We start from the raw sequence: 16,382 nt of genomic DNA, 5'->3' as shown, positions 1-16,382 counted from the left end.
TGCTTGAACCCTCGTGGGCATACGAGAGTTTTTTCACGCCTGTCGGTTACGTCATTCGCCTGTGGGCAGTCTTTGAGTGAGGAGTCGCCCACCCTCTTGTCGATTTTTTCATTGTTTAGGAATGGCTCAGAGACTGCTGCTTTGTTTGATCAAAATTTTTTCAAAACTGTAAGGCACTGAGTGGACACCATTCGATAAATTCAGCTGGTTTTTGGTAAAAATTTTAACGGCTGATGAGAGATTTTGGTCTGGTAGTGTCGCCGTAAGGACGGCCCACGGTGCCTGACGGCGATCTGCGCTTCGAGGCGGCAGCGTCTCACCGTTTCAAGTTGAAAACTTCCACATTTCAGGCTCTGTTGACCCAGTAAGTCATCAGAGAACAGAGAACTTTCAGAAGAAGTCGGCATGAGGAGTTTATTCAGACATTCCATTGTTAACGGACATTTTGTAATGAAAGAACGTGCGGGCAGAGTCGCATGTCGGGCCGGACCCGACCACGGGGGGTCGCGACAGGAAAAACACCTCCGTTGGAAACCTTAACAGGCAAGTTGGAACATGCCCAAGCTGTTAAACAATTTCTCAGTTACTCACTTGTTGAAAGCCATCAAAAGCCGCCTGAATTTTACAAATGGTTTTCAACACGGAGGTGTTTTTCCTGTCGCGGCGCACACAGATTCGCCGAGTCGTCACGGAAAAGACTCGGCGAATTTGCGCGCACGTCTTTCATTACAAAATGTCCTTAAACAGTGGAATGTCCGCATAAAGTCCTCATGCCAGCCTCTTCTGAATCTTCTCTGTTCTCTCACGACGTCCTGGGTGAATTAAGCCTTAAATTAGGATGTTTTCAGGTCGAAACAGGCCGACGACGGCGCCTGGAAGCGCTGCAGGACGTCCCGCTCCGTGGGAAGTCCTTACACCGACAGAAACACCCCATAATCTCTCATCAGCCGTTAAAGTTTTCACCGAAAACCAGCTTAATTTCTCGAATAGTGTCCACTCGGATATTCCTCACAGGTCCAGAAAAAATGTTGATAAAGCAACGCGCGCCGTCTCGAGCAGAGTGTGAAACAAAGGAATTCAGCCGAGAGGGCGGGACCACATCTCACTCAAGGCCTGCCCACAGGGAAATGACGTCGCCGACGTGTGAAAAAACTCATGCATGCGCACAAGGGTTCAAGCATGATTGGTGTAATAGCACGTCATTCAAATCCATATAGTTTAAAAAAAAATAAAAGTGTCGGTTTCTTATCTAATACACCTTGTGTATATATATATATATATATATATATATATATATATATGTGCGTGTGTGTGTGTGTGTGTGTGTGTTGGTACCATATCATGAACACAAGTAGATGGATAACAAAAGTCATGATGGATAATACAGAAATAGTGGATTGTTTAAATAGTTGCACTAAAGCATGTGAGACAGTGCTCTGCGCTCACTGTCTCACATGCACTGATGGTCCTCAGCAGAATGTAACGTCTCGTGCCTCCGTTCACCGTCTACAGCGTGTGCGCGCGCGCACACACACACACGCACGCACGCATTTTAGACAGCGTTGAACAAATCATATCAAAATCAAATCAATTTTATTTATATAGCGCCAAATCACAACAAACAGTTGCCCCAAGGCGCTTTATATTGTAAGGCAAGGCCATACAATAATTACAGAAAAACCCAACGGTCAAAACGACCCCCTGTGAGCAAGCACTTGGCAACAGTGGGAAGGAAAAACTCCCTTTTAACAGGAAGAAACCTCCAGCAGATCCAGGCTCAGGGAGGGGCAGTCTTCTGCTGGGACTGGTTGGGGCTGAGGGGAGAGAACCAGGAAAAGACATGCTGTGGAAGACAGCAGAGATCAATCACTAATGATTAAATGCAGAGTGGTGCATACAGAGCAAAAAGAGAAAGAAACACTCAGTGCATCATGGGAAACCCCCAGCAGTCTAAGTCTACAGCAGCATAACTAAGGGATGGCTTCAGGGTCACCTGATCCAGCCCTAAGTATAAGCTTTAGCAAAAAGGAAAGTTTTAAGCCTAATCTTAAAAGTAGAGAGGGTGGGAGGGAGGCTTTTCAGGGAACTTTTAGGACAACCTGATAATAATGAATTACAATAGTCCAGCCTAGAAGAAATAAATGCATGAATTAGTTTTTCAGCATCACTCTGAGACAAGACCTTTCTAATTTTAGAGATATTGCGCAAATGTAAAAAAGCAGTCCTACATATTTGCTTAATATGCACATTGAAGGACATATCCTGATCAAAAATGACTCCAAGATTTCTCACAGTATTACTAGAGGTCAGGGTAATGCCATCCAGAGTAAGGATCTGGTTAGACACCATGTTTCTAAGATTTGTGGGGCCAAGTACAATAACTTCAGTTTTATCTGAGTTTAAAAGCAGGAAATTAGAGGTCATCCATGTCTTTATGTCTGTAAGACATTCCTGCAGTTTAACTAATTGGTGTGTGTCCTCTGGCTTCATGGATAGATAAAGCTGGGTATCATCTGCATAACAATGAAAATTTAAGCAATGCTTTCTAATAATACTGCCTAAGGGAAGCATGTATAAAGTGAATAAAATTGGTCCTAGCACAGAACCTTGAGGAACTCCATAATTGACCTTAGTCTGTGAAGAAGACTCCCCATTTACATGAACAAATTGTAATCTATTAGATAAATATGATTCAAACCACCGCAGCGCAGTGCCTTTAATACCTATGGCATGCTCTAATCTCTGTAATAACTGTGTAATCACTGTAATAACTCTGTAACAACACAGCCACTGTTTTAATCGGCCGTCTTATCCAAGTTTGAACATTCAAATGACGGCAGGACGGCTCACTGCCTAAAACTATGAATTGAGAGCAAAACAAAGACTTAAATAAAATAAACGACTACTACTAAATTAGTTGTCGACGGTTTCATTAGTCGACGTTGTCATGACTAGTCGACTAGTTGTGTAACTACAGTGGACATGGAAAAGTTACGTGAGGACAGTTTACTCCGGAGGCCTGTTCAATCCCAGACCCCCACTCCTGCATCCAGCCCACAGTGGAGGTGCCATGGACGGAACCTGAGGAAGCAGAAGAGGGGCAAGCGCGGAGGTATCCAGGCTAGGTTAGCCGCCAGACCTTACTGGCCGGCTATCCCTTCCATCACCCTGGCCAACGTACGCTCGCTGGACAATACACTGGACCATATTCGCTTACTCCGGACATCTTCCAAGACTGTGGGTGAGTGCTGTGTCTTTGTTTTTGTGGAAACATGGCTCAACGACAGCATCCCGGACCATGCTATCCAGTTAACACGGCTAACACACTACCGGGCAGACAGAGCGCTCTTCGATGGGGGAAAGTCCCGCGGCGGAGGACTCTGTGTCAAGAGTGTGATTCCACAACTCCATGGAAATGTCAACTTTCCCAGTAGAGGCATCAATATCTTGGACAATGTTTACACCGCACACAAGGAAGCCTACAAAGCCTCCTCCCTCCCCCACCTTGGGACCTCCAACGACTCTACTGTTATGCTAATGCCTGCATACAGACCGCTGGTTAAAGTCACAAAACCAGCCAAAAAGGTGATCCGGGTGTGGCCAGAGGGGGCATCAGAAGCGCTCCAAGAATGTTTTTCCACTACTGACTGGAGCATGTTCAGACAGGCAGTCATCTACAACACCACCACAGACCTCCAGGAGTACACGGAGACCGTCACTGCCTACATGAGGAAGTGCATGGATGACGTTACGGTCTCCAGAACCATCACCATTCGGGCCAATCAGAAACCTTGGCTGACAGGGGAAGTCCACAGGCTCCTGAAGGCTCGAAACGCTGCCTTCAGAGCTGGGGATGAGGTGGGCCAAAGGACAGCCAGGGCCAACTTGTCACGTGGAATCAGAGAGGCTAAGAGACAGTACTCCAGGAGAATCGCTGACCGCGTCAAGGACAGCAGAGACTCCAGGAATCTATGGCGGGGTATTCAGACCATCACGGACTATAAGCCCACCCCGCAGACCTGCAACAACACCACCTCTCTGTTGAATCAGCTGAACAACTTCTTCCACTCGCTTTGAGGCGGACAACAACATTCCAGCACAGAAGATCCCTCCACCTTCTGACATCCAGGTGCTGTCACTACCTTCAGACAGCGTGAGGGGAACACTCAGAAGGATCAACGCGAGGAAAGTCCCTGGTCCAGACGATATTCCTGGTCGTGTTCTGAGAGACTGTGCTGAGGAGCACACGGATGTCTTCACGGACATCTTCAACATCTCGCTGAGACAAGCTGTTGTCCTGACATGCTTTAAAGCCACCACCATCATCTCGGTCCCGAAGAAGTCGTCTCCCTCCTGCTACATGACTACCGCCCAGTCGCACTCACTCCCATCATTATGAAGTGCTTCGAGCGGCTAGTCATGGACCACATCAAGTCTGTCCTCCCCCCCGCACTGGACCCCTACCAGTTTACATATCGGTCCAACCGCTTGACCGACGATGCTATCTCCACCGCCCTCCACTCAGCCCTCACTCACCTGGAGACCAAGGACTCGCACGTCAGAATGCTGTTCATTGACTTCAGCTCAGCATTCAATACAATCATCCCCCAGCAGCTCATCCACAAACTAGTCCAGCTGGGACTCAACACCTCCCTGTGCAACTGGCTGCTGGACTTTCTGACGGGGAGACCACAGGGCCAGCAACACCTCCAGCACCATCACGCTGAACACAGGAGCCCCCTAAGGATGTGTGCTGAGCCCCCTCCTCTTCACTCTGCTGACCCACAACGCACACCTACATCCAGTTCCAACCTCTCAATCAAGTTTGCAGATGACACGACTGTGGTGGTCTCATCAACAACAATGATGAGACAAGCTACAGGAGTGAGGTGAGCCACCTGGTCACGTGGTGCACGGACAACAATCTCTACCTGAATGTGGAGAAGACGAAGGAGATTGTCGTGGACTCAGGAGAGAGCCCACTCAGCATGTTTCCACTAACCATCAACGGTGCTGAAGTGGAACGGGTGAGCAGCACAAAGTTCCTGGGTGTACACATCTCCCAAGGACCTGTCCTGGAACATCAACACCACATCTCTGGCCAAAAAAACCCAACAGCGACTCTACTTTCTGCGGAAACTGAGGAAAGCAAGAGCCCCGACCCCCATCATGTACTCCTTCTACAGGGGTACCATCGAGAGCATCCTGACCAACAGCATTACTGTGTGGTACGGTGCCTGCCACCATATCCTGTCGCAAGACCCTGCAGAGCACTGTGAAAGTAGCTGGAAGATCATCGGTGTCCCTCTCCCATCTCTGCTGGACATCTACCACACCCGCCTCACCTGCAAAGCCACCAGGATCACAGGTGACCCACCCCACCCAACTCAGTCTTTTTACCCTTCTGCCGTCGGGGAGGAGACTGCAGAGTCTCCGGGCCAAACCCAAGAGGCTAAAGACAGTTTCCTCCACCAAGCAGTCAGGATGCTCAACTCCCTCCCTTCTCTGCCCCCGCTCCCCCCCCCCCCACACACTGACCCTGCATGCCAACGCACCTGTCCCTTGGATGCAACTCTGCCTCTACTGGTGGTTGGCTCTCACTGCGGTATTGTATCACTTCCTGTTCCGGAGCACAGTGGTGTTTTGCTGTATCTGTTAGCTGTTTAATCTGCGCAGTTAGATTGATCTAGTTACCTAGATAACGATTTGTTTCACAGTGTAATCTTCACGTGCCTTAACTAAAGCACTCCCTCTGCTGAATCACCTCTAAATTATTCACACATTATTCACTTTGTGTGTTTTAGGAATCCGTTAGCTTAGCGCAGCTACTAGCTCTTAGCCGGTTTAGCATGCCGGCTTGTCTCCTGTCTCTCCCGCACTGTTCTGCTCTGGATGTGAAATGTTTAGTTATTCCTCAGCTCCTTTAGCAAGTAATGGTACTTGTAATAAGTGTAGCTTATTCGTAGCTTTGGAGGCCAGGCTGGGCGAATTGGAGACTCGGCTCCGCACCTTGGAAAATCCTACAGCTAGCCAGGCCGCTGTAGTCGGTGCGGACCAAGGTAGCTTAGCCGCCGTTAGTTCCCCTCCAGCAGATCCCGAGCAGCCAGGAAAGCAAGCCGGCTGGGTGACTGTGAGGAGGAAGCGGAGTCCTAAACAGAAGACCCCTGTACACCACCAACCCGTTCACATTTCTAACCGTTTTTCCCCACTCTGCAACACACCCGCCGAGGAACAACTCTGGTTATTGGCGACTCTGTTTTGAGAAATGTGAAGTTAGCGACACCAGCAACCATAGTCAATTGTCTTCCGGGGGCCAGAGCAGGTGACATTGAAGGAATTTGAAACTGCTGGCTAAGGCTAAGCGTAAATTTGTTAAGATTGTAATTCACGTCGGCAGTAATGACACCCGGTTACGCCAATCGGAGGTCACTAAAATTAACATGAATCGGTGTGTAACTTTACAAAACAATGTCGGACTCTGGCTGTCTGAGTGGTGTCCAAAAAATGAGGTGTGCTTCATAGATAATTGGCAAAGCAGTGGGGAATAAGTTTCATTACAGTAGAAGTCTTTCTGAAAGCGCTGTAACCTAGGTTTAAGGATATGATTCCTTCTTTATGTTCTCCAATGCCATATACCAACACAGGGCAGAGTAGCTACCTAAACTCTGTGAGTGAGATAGATTATCTCGTCAACAGTTTTACATCCTCATTGAGGACAACTTTGGATGCTGTAGCTCCTCTGAAAAAGAGAGCCTAAATCAGAAGTGCCTGACTCCGTGGTATAACTCACACTTGTTGCTCTATAAAAAAAAGCCCTCCGTAAAGCTAGGACATCTTTCTACTCATCACTAATTTAAGAAAATAAGAACAACCCCAGGTTTCTTTTCAGCACTGTAGCCAGGCTGACAAAGAGTCAGAGCTCTATTGAGCCGAGTATTCCTTTAACTTTAACTAGTAATGACTTCATGACTTTCTTTGCTAATAAAATTTTAACTATTAGAGAAAAAATTACTCATAACCATCCAAAGACGTATCGTTATCTTTGGCTGCTTTCAGTAATGCTGGTATTTGGTTAGACTCTTTCTCTCCGATTGGTCTGTCTGAGTTATTTTCATTAGTTACTTCCTCCGAACCATAAACATGTCTATTAGACCCCAATTCCTACCAGGCTGCTCAAGGAAGCCCTACTATTAATTAATGCTTCGATCTTAAATATGATCAATCTACCTTATTAGTTGGCTATGTACCACAGGCTTTTAGGTGGCAGTAATTAAAACCATTACTTAAAAAGCCATCACTTGACCCAGCTATCTTAGCTAATTATAGGCCAATCTCCAACCTTCCTTTTCTCTCAAAAATTCTGGAAAGGGTAGTTGTAAAACAGCCACTGATCATCTGCAGAGGAATGGTCTATTTGAAGAGTTTCAGTCAGGTTTTAGAATTCATCATAGTACAGAAACAGCATTAGTGAAGGTTACAAATGATTCTCTTATGGCCTCAGACAGTGGATTCATCTCTGTGCTTGTCCTGTTAGACCTCAGTGCTGCTTTTGATACTGTTGACCATAAAATTTTATTACAGAGATTAGAGCATGCCATAGGTATTAAAGGCACTGCGCTGCGGTGATTTGAATCATATTTATCTAATAGATTACAATTTGTTCATGTAAATGGAGTCTTCTTCACAGACTAAGGTTAATTATGGAGTTCCACAAGGGTTCTGTGCTAGGACCAATTTTATTCACTTTATACATGCTTCCCTTAGGCAGTATTATTAGAAAGCATTGCTTAAATTTTCATTGTTACGCAGATGATACCCAGCTTTATCTATCCACAAAGCCAGAGGACACACCAATTAGCTAAACTGCAGGACTGTCTTACAGACATAAAGACATGGATGACCTCTAATTTCCTGCTTTTAAACTCAGATAAAACTGAAGTTATTGTACTTGGCCCCACAAATCTTAGAAACATGGTGTCTAACCAGATCCTTACTCTGGATGGCATTACCCTGACCTCTAGTAATACTGTGAGAAATCTTGGAGTCATTTTTTGATCAGGATATGTCCTTCAATGCGCATATTAAGCAAATATGTAGGACTGCTTTTTTGCATTTGCGCAATATCTCTAAAATTAGAAAGGTCTTGTCTCAGAGTGATGCTGAAAAACTAATTCATGCATTTATTTCCTCTAGGCTGGACTATTGTAATTCATTATTATCAGGTTGTCCTAAAAGTTCCCTGAAAAGCCTTCAGTTAATTCAAAATGCTGCAGCTAGAGTACTAACGGGGACTAGAAGGAGAGAGCATATTTCACCCATATTGGCCTCTCTTCATTGGCTCCCTGTTAATTCCAGAATAGAATTTAAAATTATTCTTCTTACTTATGAGGTCTGTCCATAAAGTACGTACCTTTTTATTTTTTTTCAAAAAATATATGGATTTCATTCATATGTTTTTACGTCAGAAATGCTTGAACCCTCGAGCGCATGCGTGAGTTTTCCATGCCTGTCAGCACGCCTTGTGGAAGGAGTGGTCCCGCCCCCTCGTCGGATTTTCGTTGTCTGGAAATGGCGGAAATGAAAAGGACTTTTTTTCCTCTAACACTCCGAAAAGGAGGTGTTCCTTTGTCTCGCTTCATCAGCGAATCGGTCGTGACGTGCGAAGCCTCCCGCGCGGCTTTCCATGACAAATCTCTTGTTAAAAGTGAAATCTGCCGGAAAATGGCTGATGTCCAGGTCTTGTGATAACCAGAGAAAGAGCACACGACGGTCTCGTATCCACAGAGCCATCAGCTTAGAAATGATCCAGTGTATGTGCCGCATCGTCGCAGCTCGCAGCGTGGCGCACCGACCGTCCTTTAAAGGGGTCCTTAAACCTGTAGTTAAGTCCTTATTCTCTGTGAAGCCCGTAAAATTTTCACTGAAAGCCAGATAAAATTTTCGAATGGTTTCCAGGTGCCAGTCTCTAACGCTTCTGAAAAATTCTGATGGAAAAAAAAGTCCTTTTCATTCCGCCATTTCCAGACAATGAAAATCCGACGAGGGGGCGGGACCACTCCTTCCCCAAGGCGTGCTCACAGGCGAATGACGTCACCGACAGGCATGGAAAAACTCACGCATGCGCTCGAGGGTTCAAGCATGTCTGACGTAAAACATATGAATGAAATCCATATAGTTTTTGAAAAAAATAAAAAAGGTACGATACTTTATGGACAGACCTCGTATAAGGTTTGAATATCAGGTCCCATCTTATCTTAGGGACCTCATAGTACCATATCACCCCAATAGAGCGCTTCGCTCTCAGACTGCAGGCTTACTTGTAGTTCCTAGGGTTTGTAAGAGTAGAATGGGAGGCAGAGCCTTCAGCTTTCAGGCTCCTCTCCTGTGGAACCAGCTCCCAATTCGGATCAGGGAGACAGACACCCTCTCTACTTTTAAGATTAGGCTTAAAACTTTCCTTTTTGCTAAAGCTTATAGTTAGGGCTGGATCAGGTGACCCTGAACCATCCCTTAGTTATGCTGCTATAGACTTAGACTGCTGGGGGATTCCCATGATGCACTGAGTGTTTCTTTCTCTTTTTGCTCTGTATGCACCACTCTGCATTTAATCATTAGTTATTGATCTCTGCTCCCTCCACAGCATGTCTTTTTCCTGATTCTCTCCCTCAGCCCCAACCAGTCCCAGCAGAAGACTGCCCCTCCCTGAGCCTGGTTCTGCTGGAGGTTTCTTCCTGTTAAAAGGGAGTTTTTCCTTCCCACTGTCGCCAGGTGCTTGCTCCAGGGGGTCATTTGACCATTGGGGTTTTTTCTGTAGTTATTGTATGGTTTTGCCTTACAATATAAAGCGCTTGGGGCAACTGTTTGTTGTGATTTGGCGCTATATAAATAAAATTGATTTGATTTGACTTATCCTCCCCCATTGCACTATTGCATCCACATCAAGACCGCCTGTACTGATACTGGTTCATTAGTATACAGTCATTGCACTATCATCAGCATACTGCCACTTGCACCACTTGTATTATGTCGCGTTCACACCGGGCCCGACGCGAGCGACTAGCAGCGACAGGTTTGCCATGTAATCCCTATGGAAGGAGACATTGTGGCGCCAAGTCACACAGTGCAACGCGATGGACACGAATGAAGCGACACAAGTGAGCGAGTTTGAGCGATTGGCGCGTTTGTGGCATGATATTGCGTCGCGTCACGTCGTGTTGCCCTCCTCCCCAAGTTGAAAAATCTGAACTTTTTTGTCTTGTCGCGCCGCGATGACCAATCAGGGACTGAATATGTAGTGACGTGGAGATGTCTGGAGTTTGACTGAGGATGTGAACATGTCCTGTCTATGGTGGCCAGCCTGTGAGAAGGACCTATGTCCCTTTTGTCCTTATTTCACAATTATGACAGAATTTGGGGGAAGAGCGAGCAGCAGCCCCACAGCAGGGGCAGCAGAGTTTTTTTTTTTTTCACCTGCGCATGAGCAAATCATCCATGAAGATTTTATTTATTAACTACACAGACGTCTAATAAAGCAAATGGTGACTGGTTCATCAACACAATTATGACAGAGTTTGGGGGAAGAGCGAGCAGCAGCCCCACAGCCGGGGGAGTGGAGTTTCTTTTTTTTTTTTTTTTTTTTTTTACGTGGCGCGCGAGGCGAATCGTCCATAAAGATTATTTATTTATTAACTACACAGATGTATAATAAAGCAAATGATGACTGGTTTCTAAACAGTGTTTTTGGGAAGAGCAAGGAGCAGCCCCACAGCAGGCAGAAGAGTTTTTTTTTTTATTGTTTACATGTGCGTGTGTGAATGGGACAGGAGGTCCTCAAACTGGGTCCCGCAGAGGCAAAAGGACCGCTGAAAGCGGCCATCATCCAGATGCAGCTCCTGCAGCAAATGATGATACTCCCTGAATTGGGAACGTCTCATGACGTTTGTCAGCTTTCCACAACAACTCGCTCCGTGTGATCAAGGTCCATCATGTTATCTTGACTGACAACCGGAGCCGGCGAGCGGAATGGAAGCTCCTCCTATTTGATGATGCACTGGGGTGAATTTCGCAGAGAAACAGAGCGACACACCGGTGATGGAGGCGCGTCCGTCGCCACCCGACCGACATGAATTTGTGGCGTACGCAGCGTTATACTGTATTACACTATTATCCACTGCACTATCGTATTAATGTCATACTGTTTACAATGGTACACTTTTGCCATTTGCACAACAGCATCATATGTTATATTTACACGACCTACACTGTTTAATATTTTATTTTGTAAATCAGTACTATTTAAGGTAAATTTTTTTACTGAGCTTAGTAGTAGTTTTTATTCTATACTCTGCACGTGGGTCTGAGAGGACTGAAATTTCATCTGTGCTGTATGTCAAGCATGTACAGCATATTTGACAATAAAGCTGACTTTGACTTTAACTTTGAATAGAAAAGAGCGTTCAGGAGAAGGACATGGGAGTGGTATATGGCGGGCCGGGCAGATCAGTGAGCTCATCTCACAAAAAACCATCAAAAAACACCAAACAATAGACTATCGTTCCGCACGCGCAGGGGTTGATAGGATGCCAGTGTTACAAACAAACCCGTGCCTCACACGCTTCGGCAAAACACTTCAATATCGCTCATGAGCGCACGCCCTTCAAGGACATTTTGCACCTAAAGTAAGAAGAATAAATGTTTCTGGTAGGAAATGAAAAAGTGGGCAAGTGAAAAACTTCTTCAGGCAGGTAAATGGTCACCAGCCTGCACGAAAACAGGCACATGAAAAGCTTAATGTCACTCCCTGTAGTGGAGGAGGGATCACAAGCACTAAAACAGGTAGAAATCATGAAGAAATAAGCTTTATTATCACACACCTGCTTTAGCTCATAGCCAAGTTGAAGTGTTGGGTTTGGGTGCAGTTCTGCGCGTTTCCCATCAGTAAAGTGTAGAATTATCCAGTTCTTTACACTGCCAGACTCCAGCTCTGCTTTCTGTTCACTAACTTTGTCCATTCTGCTCTCCTGGCTGGCTCAGTTGGGAATGGGAATAGCTGAAATGGCCTTGGACAATAGATTATGTGCTATTCCCAGTCTTTGACTGCACATATCCGCCCATCTTGCCTCTACTACCAGTTGAACATCTGCCGCTGGTCTGGGAGCTGTGGATCACTGAAGTCCAAGTGTTGAGAGTGAGATAAGCATGAATCGCTGATGTAAACGAAGCCTGACGTGCACGTACGTGGGTTTGTTTATAACGATAGCAGCGACCGGAAATGGATTCGCGTCATGCGCACTCGGAACTTCGAATCGGTCTATTAAATAAAAGTGCTCCATTTTCGTTACATTTTTGCCATCATTTCGTGATTATCAGTGCCCATTTCGTATTTTAGTGTGACCCATTCTGCTGGACTAAAGAAACACACAAAGACGGCTGGATGAGAGACCAAAAGCTCAAAACGACCATAATCTACTCTTTCACCGCACAAAGCTCAACTCGTTTTGTTCTTTTTTGTATGACTAAAGATAAAACAAAAGTTCCAGCAGCAGTAATGTGAGTTAGCCCTGCTCACAGTAAGAGAGGCCGTTAACAGCGGAACATTAAACAGACTTTACTCACCTCCACCGACACTTCGACAGGTTTACCTTCTGACTGTAGCACAGCCAGCCACGGCTAAGCTAACTGCCGACGAAAAGACAAACGCCTTCTTCTTTTAAGGCGGGTGGGGTTCACAGCGCCACCTGCTGCTCCGGAGTGTGGCTCGGACGCTGGACTGGGCAACGCGATGTGAAAAATCAGAATTAAAATATCATCCATCCATCCATCTTCTACCCGCTTAGTCCAATTAAGGGTCGCGGGGGGCTGGAGCCTATCCCAGCAGTCATAGAGTGCAAGGCAGGGTACACCCAGGACAGGACGCCAGTCTGTCGCAGGGCCACAAATAGACAAACACAGACACACCCACACACACACCTACGGACAGTTTAAAGATTCCAGTCCACCTAACCTGCATGTCTTTGGATGTGGGAGGAAACCGGAGCACCCGGAGGAAACCCACACAAACACGGGGAGAACATGCAAACTCCACACAGAGTGTGGCCACGGGAATTGAACCCACAACCTTCCCACTGTGAGGCAACAGTGCTAACCTCTAAGCCACCGTGCTGCCGAATTAAAATATCAGTAAAATACAATTTAAAACATAAACATTGAGAGGAGCTCTTGTTTTTAAAACATGTTCTTTTATAATATGATGGATTTCCAGTGGCCTTTTGTTTTCATTACTTTTAGGGCTTTAAAATAACATAAAAAAGTGAAAACAATGATTTGTTGGAACGTGTTGGTTTGATTTAGTGTGTTTTACTTCTTGTGGTGATGTGTGTGTTTGCGTTGTGAAGTTTTTAACTCGCGTGTGTTTGAGTTTTATTCCCATCTCTGGGAATAAAATTCAAACACGCACAGCATCCAGAGGTTCAGCCCCATCCAGAAATGGGAACTGTATTTGTGCTGGAAACCCTCCTGTCCTGTGCACCAACAGCATTTCCTGTATATTTGTTTTGTGAATTGTTTCTGTGAATTGTTCTGCAATTTATGTCTGTATCATGGCCCAAGCAGAGGGTCACCCCTTTGAGTCTGGTCTGCTTGAGGTTTCTTCCTCAGAGGGAGTTTTCCTTACCACTGTTATTCCAGGGGTTAAGTAAGGTTAGACCCCTTACTTGTGTGAAGCGCCTTGAGGCAACTCTGTTGTGATTTCGCGCTATATAAATGAAAATAAATTGAAATTGAATTGAAAATTTGAAATGTGAAGTTTAAAGTTGCGTTTCTTTGAGTTGTGAAGTTTTAAGTCATGTGTGTTGCGTAGTGATGTTATAATGGATGGATGGATGAGATTTATTGTTATTGTCATTACAAGTGCAACAACAACAAGATTACGTCCACACTCACATTTCCACAGACAAACAGCAATTAATCCACAATTATTACTTGTTTACCATAATAATGGCAGACATCAGAATTAAGACAACACATATACATTTGACATTGTTTATGTGCACTAAACTTAAAACAGTCCGTTTTCCAAATTGAGGCGATGTGAGTGTGTGGCAGCCGCTGCAACAGGAGTCGCACCGCCACTAGCTTGGGGGGAACGGGGACCTGCCGCAGCTAAACTGCGCAGCCCCCGGAGGGGAAAGGGGTGGCGTGAGCGGTGGCTGGGATGGGGTGTGTCATGGGGGCAGGTAGGGAGGTAGAGGGAAAGTGGAGCATGCTTCAGTCTTTGTCCATGTGTGAGTCTGTCTACCCTTGTGTACTGGAGTAAGAGAGATAAGGAGGCAGCCAGTCTTCCCAAGGCCGTAGAAATTCTTCTGGAGGAAAAACAATGGGCATTTTATCCTTGAGAGGCTGATAAGCCTGCCGTGTTTGTGGTTGAGCAGTGAAAAACACTTTTCCAGTTTCACATGAACAAACCAAAACCCAATTATGAAAATTCCCCGGTCTCTGAAATCTTCACCTTCTCCTGCAAGGCACACATTTGCTCCAAGATGTTATCCAATTTGCGTCTGAGTTCAAGGGTTAACACAGTCTGAGAATGCATCGCCTTGCCCAACTCATTAATCATGACGGACAAACGAGGGGTTGTGGTTTTGGTGGCAGCTGTCTTGCCAACCTTCCGGTAGGTCAGGGCAGCACATAAGCCAATAAGTATCAGACCGCCAACTATGAATCCAAATACGAATAAATCCTCAACGTCCTCCACAGACAAAGGCGCAAAGCATGCGACCCGCCAAGTCTCCCAGGCGTCGAGAACATAGCCCGCAGGGTAAGTTCCATCCAGGCATGCAGGGTCCCGCGGCCCTGATCTGTTGTGTGGGCCGCCAAAGAGGAGGTACTGCTGGCTCACCACCACCGGATGGCGCCCTGCTTGGAGTGCGGGCTTCAAGCACAAGAGGGCGCCAGAACCACTGGGAGTGACAGCCGTCAATCATCCTCAACACCAGCTGTCACTCATCATCTCATCATCACCATCACCATAAAAGCCGGGCGGCGACTCCACCTCCTCGCCGAGAAATCTCTTACGATACAAGGTAATCTCTCTGCTGACTTATACGTCGAATAATAATCTGATCTGTTTTGCAGCTGTTTTTTCCTGGTGGTATTCCTTGACTGGATTTTCGGAGCTGCACGTGTGTATGATTGGAGGTGGAGGCTCTCCCTCCACAAGAATCAGTAATCAAGGTTGCTGGGTGTGAGGATTCACACTCACTACCTTCTGTTTTTTCTGCCAGCAGTACCAGGGCCGACAACGGAGGACAGAGACCACCTGGGGACTCGGGGCTTGGCGGCTTCGGTGTTCTTCAGGCCGTTGGTGGTAGAAGCGGTGTGGGTCCCGGCTCTTCGTTCATCTGAGGTCTCCTATCTTCGAGCCTGCCCGCAATCCTCTTGTGTGTGATTGGCAGTACCTTTGTTTATTTTACGTTGTGTTCTTGTGCAACATTAAATTGTTACTCCTTCCCTTATCCATTGTCCGTTCATTAGCGCCCCCTGTTGTGGGTCCGTGTTACGACACCTTCCCAACAGGATTTCTCGGCCATTCGTCATGGATCCCGAGGGGCGTCAACCACAGCTTGAACAGCCAATGGGAGAACAGGGAGCGCAGGCATCAGCAGGAGGCGTGGTAAGTGATCTGCAGCAAATCCTTACCGCTTTCACTGCTCAGTTACAGCTGGTAACTGAGCAAAATGCAAGCCTCAATCAGAGGATGGAGGCTCTCACCGCCAGAGTGGAAGCACGCGAGTCAAGCGTCGCTGCAGTGTCTCCTCCTGCTGGCCCGGGGCCTAATGTAGATGTTCCACTGGCCGTTCAACTACCCCCCCCCACCGTCCCCTGAAGCTTACATAAGTCCTCCTGAACCGTACGGAGGCTGTGTGGAGACGTGCGCAGACTTCTTGATGCAGTGTTCGCTCGTTTTTGCACAGCGTCCAGTCATGTACGCGGCAGACGCCACCCGGGTGGCTTATGTAATTAATCTGCTTCGAGGTGAGGCACGCGCTTGGGCTACAGCGCTCTGGGAACAGCAGTCATGGCTTCTGACGTCATACGCTGGGTTTATACGGGAATTCAAACAGGTGTTTGATCATCCCAACAGAGGCGAGACCGCCTCGACCGTGCTGCTGTCACTGAGACAGGGGCGTCGGAGCGCGGCCGATTACGCTGTCGACTTCCGCATCGCGGCTGCGAGGTCGGGTTGGAATGACGTCGCGCTCCGCGCCGCCTTCATAAGCGGACTGTCTCCAGTACTGAAGGAGCATTTACTGGCTAAGGACGAACCGCAGACTTTCGACGGGCTTGTCACTCTGGTTATACGCTTAGACAACCGTTTGAATGAA

At 46.7% G+C, this 16,382-nt stretch overlaps 1 protein-coding gene across 3 annotated transcripts in view; it reads right to left on the bottom strand.

Annotated features, from left to right (window-relative positions):
* abhd18 (abhydrolase domain containing 18) overlaps positions 1-12,701 on the bottom strand; it is a 166,715-nt gene extending 154,014 nt beyond the window's left edge. For all 3 annotated transcript variants that reach the window (XM_034180998.1, XM_034180999.1, XM_034181000.1), the window contains exon 1: positions 12,616-12,701. The gene's annotated coding sequence lies outside the window, so the exon portion shown is untranslated. The remainder of the gene's footprint in view (positions 1-12,615) is intronic.
* Positions 12,702-16,382: the final 3,681 nt, after the last annotated feature.

Source organism: Thalassophryne amazonica, chromosome 11 (genome assembly GCF_902500255.1).
Source record: "Thalassophryne amazonica chromosome 11, fThaAma1.1, whole genome shotgun sequence".
NCBI lineage: Eukaryota > Metazoa > Chordata > Actinopteri > Batrachoidiformes > Batrachoididae > Thalassophryne > Thalassophryne amazonica.
This window is presented reverse-complemented; position numbering and strand designations above follow the sequence as displayed.